Below are 8,032 nucleotides of genomic sequence, written 5' to 3'. Positions count from 1 at the left end.
GGTTTTTGTCAGTAGTTATGCAAGGGAACTTGGGGGTGGGGGCAACTCACCCCGGTCCCACAATTGTGGCTGTTGTGGTGGCAGCGGCAGAGAAGATGGCATGGATCTTTTCTGTTTGCAGAGCCTCCTGCTGGCAGATACAGGGAGGAAAGAGCTCCCAGATGAGTTGCCTGAAGGCTCACTAGCCTGTTTCTTTCATTGATAGGTGTGCGTCCCCGACAGGCTGATGATTTTCACTGGATACTTCCTTTGTTGATGTCCTGCCTGAAGGCTGACCACCCCCTATCTCCTTCCTGGATAGGTCTGATGTGCTCTCAGAAGACTGATGGTTTTCACCTAACACTTTCTTTGTTGATGTCTCCTGTAGTAAAGGGCAGCATGGGGCTGGGTCAGAGAGCACGGCAGCATCTGTATCAGTCATGACATCTCTGGCAGAGCCATGTGAGGAGGTGACTACATGGCCTTCAGGAGAGGAGTTAATCAGAGACTTGTTGGTGTTCTTCCTCAAACTGTCTTCCAGAGGATTAGGTTGGCTGTCCAAAGGTGCAGGCCTGCACTGCCGGGAGCTGAGTAGCTCACGGGTCTCTGGGGGGGACTAGATCTTAATGTAATATATCTGCAGCTATGGGGGGCCCTGTTCCCACCATCCTCTCCTTTGGTCTCTACAAGATCCTCCATCTTTTCTCTGGAATCTTCTTGGACCTTCTTGGTCCCATTTGGGCACAAAAGTGGGCAGTACCTGGATGGGACCAGACCCCCAGTCTCTACCCTCTCAGATAGAGAACTCGAGGGAGTGAATTTCCGGACAGGTGGTGGATGGGCATCAAGGGCAGTGTGGACCAGGGGCTGATTATGGCCAGGCAGGTGGTGGCGGCTGAGTGGGAAACACAACTTACCAAGTAGGTTGCCCGGTTTGAACTGGTTTTGTGCCAAATGATCGCGAGGTTGGTGTATAAAGCCAGAGAGAGTCTCCTGAGCTGCTGACTCCTCTCGAGGTCAAACACGCACTGAGCCTGAGTGGCCCAGCCTGGCCCTTGTGATGTATCCCCTGGCACCCGTCACAGAGAAGAGCGCGCATGCGCAGTGTGGCAAGCGACCACTGCAAAGGGCAAAGGGGGAGGCCCCAGAGCCCCGCCCATTAGCCCCTCACACCTGGGACTTCCGGCCGCCGGGGTGTTGTATAGACTTCCTGCTGCTGTGGCAGGTGCACCCGTGGGCCGGTGTGTACAACCAGCAAGGCCGCTGCGTGGGGACTGAAAGGGAGTGCAGTGGTTGTCGGTCCCCACAGCCCCTGGGTGAGTGTCGTCAGCCTTTCTCCCAAGAAAGACAAGTGCTGAGGGCTCCCAACGCTGCTAGGGAGAGGCCCGCTGCTCCCGGGACCCTCTCTGCTTCCCTGTGAGGCTGAGAGCCAGCCAGGCGTCTTCCTAGGGGTTTCGGCATCATCCTCCAGACAGCGGCAGTTTCCACGCAGCTGCAAAACCCTGACCTGAGTGGAGGCTGCACCCCAAGACCTCCCTTCCCGGCATGTAGGTTCTTGCTTTCTTCCTTTTGAGGAATTTGGCAAAACAACATTTACAATTTAGATTGCCCCCCAGGTCACACAGATGGTGGAGTCTTAGCTGGGATTCAAACCCAGCATAGTGACTCCCCGAGGTCTTACTCTGGACTGTGGTGCCTCCTTACCATAGATGCATCATGCGTTACCATTTCTCTTTTTTCTCTTTCGTAGTTCTCAGGGTACTTAGCACAGTGCCATATTTACAGCGAGCACAGGCACTGCCCAGGACGAGGTCTTCATTGAACAAAAGCTCAATTCATAAATTAATCAGGGACCACAGTGGCGTCTGGTCGCAGAAGATGCAGGTCATGGACCACCAGTTGTAAGCACAGTATCATCCCACATTTGTAACTGAGCCTTGCAGCCCAGATTTTCTCTTTGGTCTACTCCGAAGAATCCAAATACGTAAGATTATGTGTAGAGACTATAAGTAAATATAGAAAGATTATATTCTAGATATGTTGTGGTCTACCTGGAAGAAAGTCACCAGTGGATTATTCCATATGGAATAGAAGCCAGTTTCTCTGGCCTTCTAAGAATATATCTAGTAAGGCATCTCACTAATGTCTAGAAAGCAAATATGTCATTTATTGTAAGTTAATAGTGGAGCAATGTATTGGATTAAAGAAAGGTCAACACAATTTGGTCATTATGAACATGCCAGCCAGGTTCATTCTTCACCTCACATTGTTGGCACTGAAATAGAATTCTAGACATTCTTATGACCAAGAGGAAAGAGATATGCTTGGGTTTCTGGCAAGAGAAACATGAATTATTGTCTAGGTGTTGGAAGCTTCAGCATGAGAAAGTTTGAAAAACCTTGGCCTACATGTCGCTTTACCTAGTTTGAATCTTGTTTCTGTGGCTTACTCCATTGAAGTGTTTTCTCTCTCATGGGACTGATGTTGCATATCAGGGACATGACAAGCATCAGTTTCAGAACCAAGAATCCTATAGATCAGTAAATATATATTTAAAAATTTCATATGTAATATATGTATTATATTATATATACATATATACACATACAGTAAAATCTTGGATTGAGTAACTTGTTCTGCAAGTGTTCTGCAAGATGAGTGGACATTTCTGGTCAATTTTAACTTGATAAACAAGTGATGTTTTGCAATACAAGGAGTACATGATGCCAAACATCACATAATAATTGAACCAAATGGTTCTCTCTCTCTCTCTCTCTGTGTCAGTCTCTCTCTCTGTTTCTCTGTGGAATTGTGGGTGATCATCTCCCATGCTCCGATGCTCTGTCTCAGGGCATGGTGTTTGGCAGAAATCAGTGATCTTTCAGGACATTGGAAGGTGCCCACAACTGGCACTGGTGCATTTCTTGTCACTTCAAAGCACCTATGGGCAGTCCTTTGCTTTTCCACACAAGAGTAAGCTTAGGAATGCTTTGCTTCATTCGAGGTCAGGCTGCCTGTAGATATAGACCCTTTCCTCTGCTGCTTTATTGCCAGTTACACTAAATATAGTGTATGACAAAAGCTATTAATAGTGTAGTGTAATCAACATCCGTTAGTGATAATGAAACTCATCCTACACAATAACCCTCTTCTCTCTTGTCTCATTCACATAAGCCACGAAGGTTTTCAAAGGTAAGTACAGGTTAATTTGTTTCTTTTTCTTTGTATTTTGTATTTTCTTTATTATTTTGTATTATATTACAGCATTGTAATATTGTTATATGAATATTTTTGGGTTGTGGAATGTCGGGGCCGCCAAGTTTTCTGGCTGCCTCAGGCAAGGATTATCACTCTCCGGGGAGTGAACCAGTAAACAAGATTTGCATCTAGAGGCTGGAGACTGCCATTTCCTGGTCAAAATAACTTTGGCGTCTGTCATGCTGGGCAAGACGAGGAGTGACCAAGGTGCACAAAAGATCAAAACCCGTATTTTGGATTATTCAGTGCTAACTCCCCCCTTCCCAGCATTGCTGAGGCAAATCTGGGTGTTTCTTTTGATATTCATTTGACTCTGTTTACCTGGTAACTGACCTTGATCAGCTGCTTTGTTTTCCCACCTTGAAACCTATATAAAAGACAGTTTTCTGAATAAAGCTCTCTTTTTTGCCTGATCGTGAGTTCTGTCTTTACTCTCTGTGTCTCCCTCTCCTGCCCCCTTTTCCCTTTTCCTCTCCCTCCCTCAGGAGAAGGACCCGCGACGATTCTCAGCCCTGCGGGTCGGGGCCTACGAAACAGTACCTTACCGCCAAACGCCAAACGCCAGGGACGAGTGGCCCAGGCCAGTGGGTTACGACAATTGGCGCCTCAACGCGGGGCTCAGTGAAGGAACGCGACCCTGAGCGCGGGTTACGACAGTGGAACAAATCATCTTAGTTTCCGTTGTTTATTATAGGGAAATTGGCTTTGATATACAAGTGCTTTGGACTATAAGCATGTTTCTGGAACAAATTATGCTCGTGAACGAAAGCTACTGTTATTTTTTCATATTTAAAATAGCACTGGGCATAATTCATATATTACAAAATTAGTTATAGTGCTCTTTTTATTAGAGCTTTTATAGTATCTTAGAGCAAATTTGGACTTCCATCCCCAACAAACTTGAGGGTTTTGTCAGACCCTAATTCTGTTTGAAAAAAAAAGGAGAAGTATTTTAAGCCCTTTCTGATCTCTTGAGGAGCAAAAATGATTTCCAGATATGACATTTAACCATAATTCCTTTGATATCGTTGGAGTTCAGTAAGGAACAATCTCTTGGTGATGTTTGTTTGAACAGAAGTAGCAAGCTTGTACAAATTTTGGGCAAAGATTTCTTATGAGAACTCTGAAAAAGATGATGACGTCAGATAATATTTGAAAACACTAAATTTCAATTATGTCATTTCCATCTTTTTATTTCCCAGGGAGGAAAAAATAAGTATATGATGCATGTTGGGCCTTCAGGACAATGCAAGGAATCTGGGTAAGGATATCGCAGAAAAGTCTACCTCTTGACTTCTCTTGTCAAATGGGAGTAGATGATAGGATGCTTTTTTGAAATAGAGACCATTCTCTTACTTGTCCTACCAGGCAAAATATTTTAGACGTCATGTGGTTATTCCGAAATAATTTGCCTTGGCAGAAGCCAACATGTTGAGACAGCATTTGTTAAGACAGAATATTTTTTATTAGTGGTTTAATTAATTACATTACATTACATTAATAACAACATTTTGATAATACCAAGTTATAGTTGCCAGGAAGATTCCTACTCATTTGACAATTTATGAAGCAACAAATCTCGAGGTATAGTAAATGAAGCCATGGTGTGTAGTCTTGAATGGAGCTGGTGGTAGGGACAATGAACCATAGCTGACACCCTGTGGTTCAACACTCCCTGCCCCTTCCCTTTTCTCACTCACCAATAATCTGTTGTAATTCATGCAGAGTTAATATAGAGGAAAGACTGAGTGACCCATGGAACTCATTAAATGAACCTTTTTCCCTAAAATAACTTTTGCCTCCTTGTTTTCAACCCCTATTCTCTCTTCTCTTTACTATAAACAAGGCTCAGCAGGAGCAGACTGGCCTTGTGCAGCCCCTTCTTTGGACAGTCCTTTCTTGATCATTCTATTCATCAGTCCTGCCTTTCACTTTTTGCCTTCTAGAACTGTATCAAAATCTTTCTGTGGTTGATGACTTCCACATTCTCTTGGCTTTGATTAGTATTAATTTTGAGATGTCTACACTTTTATTAAATATGGTTTCAGGAGGAACAGAAAGTAAATGTGTTTTTCTAGACTGGCTTGAAATTAAAATACCTGTTGATTTTAGCACCCAACATTCCCAAATAATAAAACCCAAGCTCAGCGTTCACATTCAACTTTTCTTGAGATATCACTAAGGATTTGGGATGGGGTCATTACTAATGGGAAACTAATACCCACCTCATGGAGTTGATTTGAAGACTAACTGAGATAATGATTTTTAAAGTTGTCTAGGAATTTTTTGGTTATTATTTTATTTGTTGCTATTTTAATGTTACTCTTTAATTGTTGCTACTTCCAACTTCCCCTGAAAGCTGTTTAATGATATCGCTAATGTGAGAAAATACCTCCTGGTTTATTGTTTTGAAAACCAGACTATTTTCAGGAGCTCAGTGGAAATGACATTGTTGGTTTTGAAGGTTAGGGGTAAAGACACAAATGTTCCTTGACACCTATCACTGTGTAATATTTTCAGAAACCAATTTACTCATGGATCCTTCCTTCCAGTTTTGTTGAGGCCCTACTACCAGCCAGTTATTAGATGGTGGAACACATTTTTCAGATTTTAAATATTTTAGGCTTTGTGGGCCAAGTATAGGTTCTGTAGCTTCTTCTCCTTCTTCAACAACCTTTCAGAATGTAAGAACTATTATTATGTCATGGATCATACGAAAACAGGCTGAGAACCCAATTTGATCTGTGGACCCTTATTTGCTAACGCTTGCTCGACATCTTCACTGAGTAGGAGATATATCCTTGAGGAATTCACTTCTTTAATTAATTAATTATTGGTCTTCCTGATCTTGTCTTTACTCCTCTCCAGTCTCCAATCAACATGGCATCCAGAGAGATTCTGTGAAAATTTAGGTCACACCATATCACGTAAGTCTCTTTAGTTGCTCACCCAAGGCAAAAACCAAAGTCCTTAAAATGCCTTCACAGCCCTGGCAATCTGGGCCTCCATTTCCTTTCTGAGTTCATTTTCTTCTCCTCTCCACTTTGCTCACTCTGTCGTCCACACCCTGACATCCTCTCGGTTCCCTGATTACTCCAGGTACACTGCCTGTTGCCTGTGCTTGTCACATTCATTCCTCAGTTATGTGCATGTTCACCTCCTGCTTTTTCTTTCATGTCATGTTCCCTATAAAGCCTTCATTGATCACTTAATTTTGCATGGCAACCTCTTCCCTTTCCTGTTTTCTAGTTCTCTCTAGAACTTACCTGATATACTAGTTTTTTATCCATTTATTTAGCTTTTGTTTATATGTTTATACTGAAGTTTAAATATTTGCTCATTTGTTTATTTTTGCCTCCCGCTCCACTAGATAGAGGGGATATTCATCTGTGATCTTCTCTACTATAGCATACCTATAAAACCTACTAAGGAAGGTTTTCTTTACTGAAAAGAAAGGTTTTTTTGACTGAATGAATTAATTATGCATAAGTTAATGAACAAATCTCCAGGGTTTCCGAATCGAGGAATGATGCGAAGAGGAAGGCAGATGGTTGGGAGGGACAAGGTACTGCAAGAAGCAGTATTTGTAAGTCTCTGGTAACTAACGAAATACATAGGTGTTTGTTAATTTATGTAGTTTTAATGGGAGAACTGGGAACTAGTTTTGAGTTACATATCATCAAGATTTTCATAGTAGAGTTATTTTCAAGCATGTACGACTATCAATGAAAATATGTGCATTCTTATATACCCCTGTTACTTTGATACTTTATAAGGTCCCTCAAAGTAGGGATAGAAAGTATTAATATCCTTCCTTTATGATGATAAGCTCACTTTGCTCATGAGATTACATGATAATTTCATTGTAAATGTCAAACTAGACTCAGAGTTTTTGAGTAGATCCTCCCTAGAAACCAATGACATTAATAAAACCCACAAAAATGAATTAAGCATCCAATGATGTCTACACTACAGACTTATTTATGGGCCATCCATTTTAATGAAGAATTGACGTAGGTTGTACAAGCAAAAGCATATCAAGTTTTGTCCTCTATTAATATGAGTAATGGAAAAAGTGGGCTCTAACATCCTCAGGTTGGTTGGAGACCATCTTATCTGCATTACGGACATGGAGATGTTCAGCCAGGAGATGTTTCTCTGCTACTCAGAAGTCCCATAATATATAGTGATATGTATTGAAACAGATAAGGGACATTTGTGTAATTATGAGTCCTTCAGCATGATTTTCCCAGAGCCTTGACATAAAACGAAAATTGTTTGGACATTTTCAGCTGTGAAGAATTTGTTTGGATCTTAATTTTCTTGGTAAGTGAAATGGGCTTATTTATCTCTGCCATCTCCTCTGTATACCTTTCTCCAACCTCTGTTTTGTGTTTGGAAAGACTTAGAAATGAAAACTCAAGATAAAAACTAAATGACAACCTAAATGACACCTGGGATATTTTGTTGGCTTCCATGAACATGAGAATTAAATATGTCCTAGTTCAGATGTTTGTTTTAATACTGTATCTTGGGGTGGAATCTCCAAAGTGCCAGGAAACAGGAATTCACCTGTCCTTTTTGCAACTGCAGCCTGTACATACCTTCAACTACTCCTTTTGCTTTTCCTGTAGAATCATCTTGAGGTACCACTGCTTTCTATGTATCTAGTATGTACCTGACTTAGTTTTAAGAATTTTCCAGATTCAGGCATCTGGGTGACTCAGTGGGTTAAGTGTCCGACTTTAGGTCAGGTCAAAATCTCATGGTCCATGGGTTCAAGCCCTGCATCAGC

At 42.0% G+C, this 8,032-nt stretch overlaps 1 long non-coding RNA gene across 1 annotated transcript; it reads left to right on the top strand.

Moving 5' to 3' along the window:
* The first annotated feature begins 4,450 nt into the window (after nt 1-4,450).
* On the top strand, nt 4,451-7,512 carry LOC115305549. Its single transcript, XR_003914841.1, has 3 exons — nt 4,451-4,498; nt 6,106-6,164; nt 7,333-7,512. It is a non-coding gene; the product is annotated as an uncharacterized LOC115305549 (long non-coding RNA).
* The last annotated feature ends 520 nt before the right edge of the window (nt 7,513-8,032 follow it).

The sequence above is a fragment of the Suricata suricatta genome, chromosome 10, assembly GCF_006229205.1.
Source record: "Suricata suricatta isolate VVHF042 chromosome 10, meerkat_22Aug2017_6uvM2_HiC, whole genome shotgun sequence".
NCBI lineage: Eukaryota > Metazoa > Chordata > Mammalia > Carnivora > Herpestidae > Suricata > Suricata suricatta.
Note: the sequence above shows the minus strand (reverse complement) of the source record. Positions and strands in the feature narration are given on the sequence as shown.